Source organism: Dromiciops gliroides, chromosome 3 (assembly GCF_019393635.1).
Source record: "Dromiciops gliroides isolate mDroGli1 chromosome 3, mDroGli1.pri, whole genome shotgun sequence".
Classification (NCBI taxonomy): Eukaryota; Metazoa; Chordata; class Mammalia; order Microbiotheria; family Microbiotheriidae; genus Dromiciops; species Dromiciops gliroides.
The window spans coordinates 65,550,157-65,564,236 of NC_057863.1; the positions used below are offsets into that span (position 1 = coordinate 65,550,157).

Consider the following 14,080-nt stretch of genomic DNA (forward strand, 5'->3'; position numbering starts at 1 on the left):
ACTCATTCTTCTTTCCTTACCACCCTGGCTGTTGTTATTATGACACTCTCCAGCTTCTTGTTATCTTTTTGAAAATGTTCCTTCTTAAAAAGGAACAGGGTTCCTCAGATGTGGTCTGTCCATGGCAGAATACAAGGGAACCATCATCTCCTTCATTCTGGACTCTCTAAGAGAGTGGGTTTTGGCTGCCTGTCTGGCTGTGGCCTCAGTGTTGAGCTTGCCGTCAGAAAACTATGATCCAAACCAGTGAGTTAAAGCAGCTCCCTTTCCTTCCCATTCCCAGCTATGCCTCACATCAATAAGCAAGGGCAGGATATTGTCCCTCCCACCCTTCGGAGAATGAGAATTCATTTCCTAAGAAAAATACAGTAAAAAAAAATGATTTCAACACTGAAAGAAACACAGATCATGGCGTGCATTTGTGAGAGCCTTTGTGAAACGCTACTGTGGAGAATGGCTTGTATAATTGTATTTGGGGACCGCTCTTGTAGTAAGAGATTTATAGTTTTTTTACTTGTAAAAACCTATTTCTTTCTATTTTAAAATATAGACTCTCAGCAAGTGTCACCCTGAAGAATTGGGCCCGGCAGAGTATTTTGTTACATTTTAGAAGAAAAAAAAATGCGTCAGGCTGTTACACTATTAAGGCACACCAATGGAGCTGCCACTCTCCACCTCATTATTCAAGCCTCTCTTTAGTTCAATTATACACCTCTCCAGCTAAGGAAGATAGATGAAGGTCATTTGGGAGCTGTAAACCACAATGCCTTGAATGCAGAACTCTGTTCTTAAACTGATTTACACCTTGTTCTCCACTGTTCTACAGCAGGGGCTTCGATTGAAAGGCAGGGACCATGATTGAAAAGCCCTTTTCCTGGTCTTAGCCTTCTTGCATCCGGTGCCGACAATTATTATCTTGATTAAATGGCTGGAGACAATGAAGGCCTCTTTCATTATCTGGGTGGCAACAAGAAAACAATACTGTAATCCCTCCCAGTGTGCCCCTCACTACCCCCCAACCAAAAAGAGAGAGAGAGAGAGAAAGAGAGAGAGAGAGAGAGAGAGAGAGAGAGAGAGAGAGAGAGAGAGAGAGAGAGAGAGAGAGAGAGAGAGAGAGAGAGAGAGAGAGAAATTGGGAGGGGGAGGCTATCAGTAGTTGGTCAGACTGCACTTCGGGGAGGCTCAGAGACATTTACATCTCCTATAAGTTAAACCTTGATTTTGTAGATGGGTCTGGGGAGGAGGACTCAGTGTAATTGAAAGAAGCAATTTGCTTTGCCAGAATAGACAAAGCGCTGGCATGCTGCTCAGATTTAACTCCCATATATCTCACAGTGTGAAGGATGTAATGTGGGCTAAAGAAAGTTAATTAAACAATGCAAATCCACAGGAAAATTCTCACCCAAGAAAACAAAGATCTATCTTTTCTTTTGAAGAATTGAAATAAGCTTATTTTTATTACCCTTGGGGTACTGGGGCTTCCGTTTCTATAACTTTATACCAAGCAGATGACGATTTTTGCCAGCTTGGGTTTCTTTCACTCCCTTGGAGTTGTTTCAGAAGGTTGTCACTGTAGGTTAACAGCAAATTATGAAAAGCATAAGCAAGGGAAAAAAACCCTGGTGCAGGGGCAACAGGGGCCCAGTATCCTGTTTGGGATGGGATTTCATAAAATCATATTTGTATTTCCAGGGTTTGTAGTCCAACTATCTCAATTTAGAGGTGAAAAAACCGAGGCTGAATTTAAGTGACTTGCCCAGGGTGATAAAGCTAGTGTTTTGAGGTTGGATTTGAACTCATGTCTTTTGGACTCCAGACTTACCTCTCTAGCTACTGTGCCACTTAGTTGCCTTTATTGTCACATATATGCTTATCAATTTATCTGTTTGGTCTCCCCTCCTTTTGCCAGTGGTAGAAGAAGAACTGCTAGAAGTCAATGAGTTTCCCATTTTGTATTTGTATCTGGGTGTCTAGCACAGTTTCTTGCATGTATTAGGTCATTAATAAATACTTGTTAGATTGGATTGGGAGAGGTAGAGGTGCTATTATCTTCCATTTCTCCCCCTACTACAGCACCTCTTTTCCCTGTCTCCTTACATTTTGTCTTTATGCCACAGGCCCCCTTTCTTGCCTCCTTCAAGGCTGCCTTCAATTTACCTAAAGAAAGCTACATGTCCCTGCAAATATGATGGAGTAAAGGGAGATCTCATGGTTTGGTCACTCTGATTTCCCACAGTCCCTGGCAAAGGTTAAGTGAGTGGTGGAGTGTATGTGAAGGAACCACAAGCCATCCAGCATGCTGAATCCCTTCCTCACTTCTGGTTTCATTATAAACATAACACGCAATGCCAAAGGGACACCTAATGCTTTGTGCCCCTAAGATGCAGCCTTTGGGGGCTTTTATTTCTCTGTCAATGTTTTCATTTGGACATAAATGTCATCCTTTCCAAGGCCTTTCAGCTGGGACCAATGAAATCCCATTTACTTTTAAAGAAGAAAATAAAGACGATATTTGAATATGTAAACCAGGCCTTTGTGCAACTGGGCTTTTCTGCCCCTCTAAATTAATGCTGCAAAGTATCCTGTGGTCAGAATCCCTTTTTATTAAGTAGGATTTGAAAAGTTGCTTAAACTCTGAAGGAATGTTAAAAAAAATCACTGGACTCATTAAATACAGGGCTGAGAGACGGAGTCTTTATTAACATTTAAAGTCCTCTCAGACAGGCTGCTAAGCTACAGAAGGTATTTTTAAAGACTGAACATTTTACAACTGCCCTAATTGTGGAACATAAAAGGGATTTGAAACATTTTCAGGATCAATTCAATCTTTGGATGCCAGACAGCCGAACTGTATCATGGAATGTGATAAATTCATATAGATTGGAATTACAAGCCATTTCAGTATTACAAGTAGGAGCTGGGGTTTTATCTTCAGAATTTTATTCTTGATCAAAATAAAGTACAGTGAGTCAATCCATTACCAAGTATTTATTGATCACCTACTGGGTGCTCAGCATTATCAGAACTATCCCTTGAAAGGGGTATAGGTAGGGTATGGGGTCTGGGGTAAATCTATGGGACTAAATCCTTAGAAGTTTTATATCCACCTCATCTGGTTTAGAGGACTTTCAAGGGCACCTTCCAAAGGGGAACAAATGGAGGATTTATAGGATCTCAGGATCATAGACAAAGTAGGTAGGGACCTTTGAGATAATCTAGCTCAATTTCTTTATTTTTAGGATGAAGACACTGAGGCTCAAAGAAGTAAGTGATGTACCCAAAGTTAAAAAGGTAATAAACCAGAGGTCCAGTATTTGAACCCAGGGCCCCTGACTCCAAATCAAGCACTCTTTCCCTTGTTCTGAGCTACCTCAAATTGTCCTAGAACACTTGGTCTGATTTTTCCTTGGCCCCGTCCCTCCTGCCCTTATGTTATACTTCAACAATCACTGAAGTACTTAGAACTCTCCTTTGCCTTATCACTCCCTGCCTTTTCTGTATACATGCCTCATTCCCACTGTTGTTGTGGTTTGTCCTTTTTTTCCTCAAAGAGGACCGATGACATCAAGAGGGTGATGTCTTGACTTGCAAGTGAATTTGCATTTAAGTGAGGCAGAGCTATGCAGTCACCAGTCTCACTCCCTCCTCCAGAATCATTGGAGTCCAGGGGCAAGATGACTAGTGATGGCCCTGGATGCAGATCCCAGTATTTCTTATTCCCCCTACCCAAGAATGTAAACTTCTTGAAGTCAGGGGTCATGTTGAGTAGTTGTTATTTTTAGCACCTCATGTACTTATGATGCTACCTTGCAAACCACAGTCACTTAAATGCTTTTCAAATGGACTTGAATGGAGATTTGGCAAATAAAGAACAAAAACCCACAGTAAATACCAGAACAGGAGTCAGCATCTATGGAATAAGAAGTTGTCAGGTCTTTGCCTTATAGCCTTGATTGTCCTTACTGTGGGTGAATGTCTCAGATCTTTTTCTTTTAAAACCACCAACTAACTGGAAGCCTGGCCTCTGTTCCTCATTTTCCCCATTTCCCATCTCTTCCAACCCCCATAAGTTTAGGACTACCCAAAGCAAGGCAGTCAGGGGGATTCTTCTCATTTACAATATATTAGGGACACCTCTGAATATTACTAGACTCAGTGTGGGATACATAAAAAGCATAAGGAATCATTGAGAAGCTTACAATCTAATTAATCAGGTGCTCTATAGATAAGATACTCTATAAATATGAGCAATTATTATCAACAAAATGTGTGCACATGAAACAGTATTGAATAATACAAAATGGAATGCAATTTGATGATTAATTATATGGTAGACATTGGAAAAGATGGAGGAGTACTGTGGAAATTTATTTTGATTTGGGGACCCTACCTTTAGGTTGAGATTAGAAAGCCTTTGGCCCTCAGGGTCTCTCCCCCTCCTCCTCAGCTTCAGCTGAGTGGAAAAAGCCCTGTGGGCTATACAAGACGCCAGGTCAGACAGCTGGGGGAAAAAAGCCCCCAGTTCCCTCCGACCTGAGCAGAGCTATCTGAAAGATCCCGGATAGCCTATGCTGAGGCATGAGGCTTGAGAGCACCCCCCACCACCACCACCAGCCGCAGCCCTGGCTGGAGGATTAGCTTGGTCTGTGGGGGCAAAGGAAGCCCTGAGATGTGAGTGGAGAGAAGAAAAGGTATATATAGACCTGGGAGTTAGAGGAGGGGGGCTGACTAGAGGAGAGGACGGACCAGATAGACAACATTGAAGGGAGGAGCAAGGAGGGGCTGACTAGAGGGGAGTGCGGACAAGGACGGAGGAGAGTTCAGTTCGGAAAAGGAGAGACAGGGCTAACTAGGTTACAGGCCTTAATACAAACCAGGGAAAGTGTAACGTGCCCTGAGGTCAGAGGCGGCTAAGGCCCTTATTGTATTCAAGAAGTTCTTTGAGGCGCAGCAGGTGGGAAAGAGACCACAGGAAAGCAGTCAGGTTGCACATTTTATTTCCCTGTATTCTTAATCTTAAATAGTATCTCATAAATAAACTCTGCTTTGATTATTTAGTTAAGAGGCTTCTTAATATTTTGCTTATCAATTTGGGAGTGGAGCAGTGTGGTGGAACTTTATAAACAGCCCACATTAAATTAACAGAAGTCAGATAGCCAAATAGTCAAAAGTTCCCAGATTAGTCCTCTAGTCATCCATAGATCAGTTCCCCCCAAATTAGGTCCAGTCAAGTCAAAAATATTTAACAGTTCAGAGGAGAGGAAGACCAAAGAGGACAAGATGGCTCCAGGAAGGCTCTGTATCCCAAAGAAGGATCACTTATCTCAGTCATCTTGTCCAGATCTCCAGTTTTTTTGTTTTTTTTTTTTGTTTTTTGCAGGGCAATGAGGGTTAAGTGACTTGCCCAGGGTCACACAGCTAGTAAGTGTCAAGTGTCTGAGGCCGGATTTGAACTCAGGTACTCCTGAATCCAGGGCCGGTGCTTTACCACTGCGCTATCTAGCTGCCCCCCAGATCTCCAGTTTTACAGATGAGGAAACTGAGTCTCTGGAAAGCCAAGCTGTTTATCCATGAACACAAAGTTAGTTTGTGGCACAGAAGAGAGTTAGAACCCAACTCTCTTGATTCCTAATACTCTTTTCACTACCCCACACTTCCTCCTATATCATCATTTTCATCCACATCCCAGATCCACTGAACACAGAATGAATTCATTTCTACCTGTTTGCTGTTTCCATCTCTATAGGAATAACCATACCACTAATTTACTTGTCAATTTTTTGCCTGCATAAAGGAGGAAGAAAGAGGCCAATCGCAATACCTTCATCTGAGTCAAATGGGGTAATATTGAGGAATATAGAGTTATCCTAGAGAGTTCTGTCTCAGGTTGATCCTTTGAAGGAATCAAGTCATTAGCAGCTGATGCTCCTAGGCTTACACGGAAACCTTGTTCTTCCCCTTCCCTCTAACATATAGACACATACCTTGCTTTGAACCTATGGCTCCTGGACTCAGTTAACAGAGCACTCTGCTCTGGCCATTTTTCTACCACTTTCCCTAGGGTGCTCATCAGAGATAGATAATCAGAGGGGGGGGGGGAGGGGGAGAGGGGGAGGGAGAGGAGGAGAGGGGGAGGGAGGGAGGGGTGATCGAAATAGAGATGATAGAACTATGGAAAGATAATAATGACATATCAATATAAAAAATAGAGTAATAGAGAAAGGTATAGAGATTCATATAGATAATGGTTATTGATTGACAGGTATAAAAATAAATAGGCATAGAAAATGTAAATGCTGCTTTGACATTGTTGCTAGAGAGCTGACATCAAAGCCAGGAAGCTATGGGTCCAAGTCATAGTTCTGATAGTGCTCTAGGTGACTTTCTAAGACAAAAGTTTGCAGAGACATATCCATTGAAATTTTTAGAGTGAGTTTCCTCATCCAGAAGGTCCCTATGCAAATTAAATCCCAGGCCCCATCCCAATCAATCCCTTTTGATAATTCAAGGTCATCATTGTTGACATCAGTTACTATGCTGAACAGTGATTGAGCTAAATATCAAAAGAATTGAAAGAACAGAAGAGTTTTAGGATAACCATAGCTCTAGCACTTACCTCAGAGGGCTTTGTGAGAAGCATATGAAATTATATATGGATAGATGGTATTTGGCCAACCTTAATGCAGTAGAAAAATAGAAATGATCATTTTTCAAAGAATGAAAAATGGGACCTAAAGGCTTCTTCCAAAGTGCAACACAGAGAACCTCATAGCTGGAATGCTATCGTGGAAAGAATTCTGGATTCAGTGATTGAAGACGTTGGTTCAAATTCTGATACTGCAATCTATGTAACCTTGGGTAAATCACTTACATTTTCTGGGATTCAGTTTCTCATCTGTAAAATGAGGAAGATGGTGGATTAGTGAGCCTCTTAGGTCCCTTCTAGCATTACATCTATTAATTCTATGCTCTCGTGACCTCAGAGGTCATCTAGGGTAATCCATACCAGAGCAGAAATCTCTTCCTTAGCTATAATAAGTGGTTGTTCAGCACCCATTTGATGAGCTACAGTGATGGAGATTGTTGACCTTTTTGAAAATTGTATAAGAGAAAACAAAAGATAGAACTGGTAATGATGTAGACTGAAGAATGATTCTCCACTTGAACATTCTTATTTTGAAAGAAAATGTACTCCACGTTTCTAAGATTTCATTTTCCCCCCTTGAATATACAGTATTATGTGCTTCAGAGAATTAGGGTAAATAAGAGAGCAGACATTCAGAGGACCTAGATATTCTTTAACGTGGCTATTTTTATAAAGCACTTGTAGAATAAATATATTGCTATTCATAGACTAGCGAGAGGAATCATGTTCAATCAATAGAATACTCATCTATATTCCTAGTGTAACCAAGACCCAGAACACCAAAATTCTGCCTCTTTTCCCACCCTTTGCCCTGAGCTAGGCTTCCATGGTCCACGTTCAATGTTGGAGATTAGCTCCCAAATACAATTTCCTATTGCCTTCTCCCCATTATGTTGTCTCTGGGAAATAATAGAATATAGCTCAAATATTGTCTAGGTCCTCCACACAGATGGGAATAAAAAAGGTTCCCAGATATCCTATATAAGCACTCAAGGTAACAAATGAATGTATTGGTATATAGAACAGCCTCTATTCCACCTCAAATAAAAATACAGCTAACACAAAAGTGGTTTTGTTTATTTGTGGGGGTTTTTTTGTTTTTTTTGTTTTTTTTGTGAGGCAATGAGAGTTACATGACTTGCCCAGAATCACACAGCTAGCAAGTGTCAAGTGTCTGAGGTTGGATTTGAATTCAGGTCCTTCTGAATCCAGGGCCAGTGCTTATCTACTGTGCCACCTAGCTGCCCCCCACAAAAGTTCTTTGTATAAACAATCAATGTAATTCTTCTCTGCAGTGAGACTCTTTTCCCATAGTCATAGAGTTCTGGAAGCTTATAGCACCACCCTTTAGTTTGAACTCTTCTTAGAAGGGAAACAAACTTGGGTTTTTTAGAGAAGCAACCCTCTTGAGATTCTGGTGAGTCATACTTGTACCTCAGAGATTCATATAGGCTTCCTACCTTATTATATTGCCCTGGGGGAATGAATTCCCAGTGAAAGGAAAACACAATTGAGGCTACTAGACAGGCAGTTTTTCCTTCTCTCATTAGAAATCTGACTACCTGAATTCAAATTTGAATTTTCTAGAAATAAAACCCCAAGGATTGCCCTAGAATTCTATTGCTCTTAAAGGAAGGATGAAGTCTTCTTCTTCTTCTTCTTCTTCTTCTTCTTCTTCTTCTTCTTCTTCTTCTTTTTTGGTGAGGCAATTGGGGTTAAGTGACTTGCCCAGGGTCACACAGCTAGTAAGTGTTAAGTGTCTGAGGCCGGATTTGAACTTAGGTCCTCCTGAATCCAGGGCCAGTGCTCTATCCACTGTGCCACCTAGCTGCCCCTGGAAGGATGAATTCTGATACTGAGATATTGAGGAAATCCTCACCCCCATCCTCCCCACATACACACACCCTTCCAAGAAAATGGGTTTCAGGATCTCTCAACATGTTTGAAGAAAGTTCAGTTTTAGGAACTTCAAAGACCCCATGATTCTTTCAATGGTTGTCATTTCTTCATCTTAAAGGTCATGTCCCTGCCTTTCTAACAATGGGACAAGGAACTTTGTCTTATCTCCTCTTGGTTGTATACTTTTCTACCTAATATGATGCATGTTCTCCCTAGTAGACTAGAAGCTCCCTGAGGTTAGGGACCATGTTGTTTGCCATGTCTTTATCCCCAATATATAATACAGTGTCTTGCATGTACTATTGTGGGGAATGAAAGGAGACAGTGTGTTATTCTCAGATATCCCCTTCTCAGGAGTCCTTTCACTATTAGAAAGTTTATGAATCTACCACCTGATGATCCCTAATGTAGGGAATGAAAGGGGACAGTGTATTATTCTCACAAACTCACTTCTTAGAATAACCATATGTTACATTGTGTTATTGGGCTTACGTAACACTGCTTTGTTCTCACTCTTTCTGGATGAGCTTGTGATCAGGCCATGCCATGTATTGTGCTCTATGTCCTCACTCTTCCTGGATGCGCTCATGATCAGACTGTGGGGACCAATTTTTAATTGGGGAGTGTTAGCTAAGTAGCTCACCAAAATATTGGGGCAAGGAAGGAGACTGGCAGCCTCCCTCAAAACAAAACAGGATTTATTTTAACAAGAATGAACTTTAAAAAAAAAAACACGACAAACAGGATTAGTAGGATCAAGGGAAAGGAAATAAAATGGGGAAAGGGAAATTATCCAACCTGAAAAAACACCATCGCCCAGGAATCAACTGAGAACACACTGCAGCCTCTTCCAGTGCCTTCCTGCTTCCAGCTAGAATGCTGAAAAAAAAAACAAAACTCCCTTCTCCCAGCACCCCCACACAGTCCCCAGCCAATTGGCTGGCTGCTCTGACAGTCACATGACTGTCCTCATTAGGCTTCCAGTCATTATAATTTTGCCAGGCCCGTGTAGGCATAGGTGAGTGGTGATGACATGAGATGCCAGCGCCATGGCGATGGCTACAACCAGTGAGTGGAGCACTGTGTGGTTTGAGAATCCCCAGGCCAGTGCACACGGAGGTTTTTCTTTCAAATTCTAGCCAAAAGATGGGGTCATAAAAACGTCAAATAACAATTAATTCTTTACAAGATCATGTTGCTTTTCGATTGGGTTAGACGTCTGTGTACAGATTGTAAGTCCCGACAACCAGTCAGTGGGGGTTGGACACACACATATGTTGCTTGCTTTTGAGCTCACACACACACACTTACCATAATCAGGTGTGTGTCCTTTCTCTAGAAAGAAAATAAATCTTTTTTTTTTTTGGTTTGTTTTTGCTCTCTGAATCCAAGTGTCTATTTTGAGTGGGTGGTCATTTTTTTATCCCACACAGTAGGAATTCTAAAAAATTTTTTTCAAATTAAATTTGAATATAAATTTACAAAGAAAGAAACTGAGAGGTGTGAAATGAATTGTGCACATTCTCCTGAATAGTAAGTATTAAAGTCAGATCTCTAACCCATGTTTTCTGATTCCAAATTTAATAATTAGTCCTATGTGTCCTGTGGGCAGCTAGGTGGGTACAGTGGACAGAGCGTGGGCCTGGAGTCAGGAAGACTCATCTCCCTGAGTTCAAACCCAGCCTCAGATACTTACTAACTGAGTGACCCTTGGCAAATCACTTAACTCTTTTTGCCTCAGTTTCCGCTTCTGTAAAATGAGCTGGAGAAGGAAATCACAAACCATTCTGGTATCTTTGCCAAGAAAACCACAAATGGAGTCATGTAGAATCATACAGGACTGAAACAACTGGCCTGTGATAGGAGCCATACTGTATGCAAACAATAATACAATTACTACTAATAATAATGCCTTCACAGCATTGGTAATCTTATAGACATCATTCTAGGAGGGTCTGAGATTATATTTCCCATTTAAAAAATATGCAGCACATTCCTGGGTTTCATTCTGTAATTGTCAGTCCCTTCTAGGCAATGCAGAATGGCAGGGTAGTGAGCAGAGAAACATTTAGTAGAGATAATCTACAGATAAAGAGTAGTCGAATGCTACTTAATCACAATAGAATGATAAAATACTAATATTATTCAAGCCCAATGAGGCATTGTCAAATTATTGGCATCTCCATTTAGGGTCCTACATAATTATCCTTCTTATCATTTCAAGGGTTTCAGTGCCTTTTATTAATCTGTATCATTTCATACCACTCAGGAATATTTAGCCAATCAGACTTCTCAGTTATGGTTCTTGAACAGTCCTGACCCTTTGAATATGAATAGAGGATGAACACAACGGAGTAGTACTTTTAATGATGATGGAACTGCCATGAGGAAAGAAGGAAGCTGTGAACTTAAAAAAAATAATTAAAATTGAAATGAGAAAAATCATAATTAGCTAAGGGGTTACCCCTATTGGTCGGAATGTTTCTCATCTGCCCTTTGAACAATGAGCTATAGCTAGTCATTTCCTCTACATCTGGTTGTCCCAGCTGCTAACAGCAGGCTCAGCCTTCAATTTAAATGTTATGGGGATATATTTAAAATATTTGGTAAATAGCAGCAGAAGGGGAAAGCTTAGATCTATGGTTTCAGGTAGCAGTAAAACTTAAGGAACGCCCACTCGAATGTCACAGGGCCAAACAGAGCAATCCAAGAGATACCTAGCAAAGCATTTGGTCCCCAAAGTAGTAAAATAAAATACAATAAAATAAAATATGCAGGGGTGGAGGAAAGAGAAAAGAGCAAGAAACTATGAGAATTAATTAAATCGAGTGTCAACTAGGTAGCCAAAGAGATGATGCTGGGGAAAATAGAGACAAGATGAGCAAGACTGGAAGGATTATACAAACTGATTAGTATTTTTTCAGGAAAATGTGGCACCAGGAAGTCTTAAAAGGTGAGCATAATCTTTTTTTGGGGGGGGGCAGGGCAATGAGGGTTAAGTGACTTGCCTAGGGTCACACAGCTAGTAAGTGTCAAGTATCTGAGGCCAGATGTGAGTATAATCTTAAAGGGAGTCCAGGTGAGATTTGAGTTAGTCTGGTTTTTGATCTCAAGGAACCAAAATTTAGCCACATCCAGCTCGATTCAAGTATGGTTTGTTCTGATCATATACATGTTCATATAAAACCATATGCTTCTATTTCACCTTCATTCTCAGGTCCCATTCCTGTTCTGCTTCTATTAAATAAAGCCACATGAGTAACCACACACTTGGGATTAACTCTGCCCAAACTATATGCCAATTCAGAGTTGCCTGAGCTTGGGTGAAGTCTATGGAATTTCATACTGAGATAGACTAAGAAAGGCCTTTAATGAAAGCACCCATTTGGGTGAACACTGGTAGCTAGGTGACTCAGTGGATAGAGCACTGGGTTTGGAATTGGGAAGATATCCTCATGAGTTCAAATCCAGCCTTAGACACTTACTAGCTGTGTCAACCTGGACAAGTCATTTAACCTGTTTGCCTTAGTTTCCATCTGTAAAATGAGCTAGAGAAGAAAATGGCAAACCACTCCAGTATCTTTGCCAAGAAAACCCTAAACGGGGTCCCAAAGAGTCAGACTTGATTGAAGGAACTCAACAACAACAACAAAGAGTGAACGTAGCTCAGGCAACTTTTAATTTGACCTATCATAAGTAGACCAGATAAGGATAAACACAGAGGTTGGTATTAATCAATGAATGAATTAACAAGTAATTTTATTTCTCTACTATATATAAGGCACTAAGCTTGATACTGGAGCTTCAAAGACAAAAATGAACAATTTCTACCCTCAAAGAGTTTTCATTCTATCAGCAGTCTCTTGGTAGATTTTTTTGTCATTTATAAATTCAAACATTATAGATTCAGCTATTTTAGCTACTTCTGTTTATGTGTCTTTCCCTCAAGAAAAGGGGACATATTGAACCAGAGTGCATCAGGCTCTGAAGAAGTTGGTAACTTTGACAGAATCAAAATCAGATTCTGTTACTGAGGAGGAAAATGGAAAGTTTGAATGAGATTAAAGCCCAGTATTCATAAAGGGGAGTGGGAAAGTGGTAGACAGGGAGTCATTAATTGAGTCTGAGAGCAAAAGGGTCCATCTTGAAAGCTGGTGGATGAAGGAAAGGAGAACATTCATAGAAATCAAGGTCAAGGAAACACCAAGGTCAGGGTATGGAAAGGTATGGAACAAAAACTGGTAACAAAGCTGAACTGGTCTAAGGCAACAACCAAAAAAAAAAAAAAGAGAGAGAGAGAGAGAGATAGAGGTGTGAGAGAGAAACATTTCCCCCAAAAAGCATTAAAATAATATACCATCTTTGCCTTCCAAGTACATTCCCAAAAATCAGTTAAGTATAAACAAGCAATGGGTGACAGAGACTTATACTACCTGGGTAATTTCTATTCTTTAAATGTGTCAATTGTTAACTGAAAGCAAAGATGTGTCCTTTAACTTGGAAGGAATGCTACCGACTGATGACGCTTATAGAATTATTTTGCAGCATAATGCTGTCTTTGCTAATCTTGTGTACTAATTATGTATATTATTTTCTTGGCTCTGCTTTACTTCACATAAGGCACCCCATGTTTTTCTGAATTCTTATTATTTGTCACTCTTTATAGCATAGTAATAATCCATAAATTCATATACCATTGTTTGGTTAGCCTTTCTAATTACTGAGAATGAATTCTACTTTCAGGGTTTTAAAAAAATCACAAATAATATTGATTTGAATATTTTTATACATGTTATTTTCCTCTTGTCAATAACCTTAGGGGTATAATACCAGTTATCATATTTCTGGGCAAAGGGTATGAAAATTTTAGTAACTTTTCTTGCATAATTCCAATGTATTATTCAGAGTGGTTGAACCAATTCACAAATGCATTAGCAGTGAATTAACATGATTGTCTTCCCATAGCCCCTTCAGAAATGAATCTTCTCAGCTTTTACTATCTTTGCTAATTTGATGAGTGTGATGTGATATCTCAAGGTTATTTTAATTTGCATTTCTCTGATTATTAATGATTTTTAATAATTTTTCAAATGATTATTGAGAGCTGACATTTCTTGTTACTAAACTGCTTGTTCATATCCTTTAACTATTTTTCAATAAGGAAAAGCCTCAAATCTCATAAAATTCTGGTGATTCCCTATAGATTTTGGATTTCAAATTCATCACAAAGCTGCATATTTATGATGATATCTACAATTTATGTATATATGTGAGTTATAGATATTATCCTATATAAAGATATATACACACATAAATATATCTATATATACATACACATGTATGTGTGTGTATATATATGTGTGTATGTGTGTGTATGTTTATGGCTTTAAGTCTGCAAAATGCTTTCCTCAAAAGAGCCCTTTGGTGATAGTACAGTTATCATTGCCATTTTACTCTTGGGAAACTGAGGCTCAGTTAATGACTTCTTTCAAACTCCCTAAGGATTGGTTGCCATTGTGAAAACCTGGCTTTAAC

General features: G+C 39.9%; 1 pseudogene; it reads left to right on the top strand.

Moving 5' to 3' along the window:
- The first annotated feature begins 408 nt into the window (after positions 1 to 408).
- The window catches only part of LOC122747146, a 29,628-nt pseudogene continuing 15,956 nt past the window's right edge, over positions 409 to 14,080 (top strand).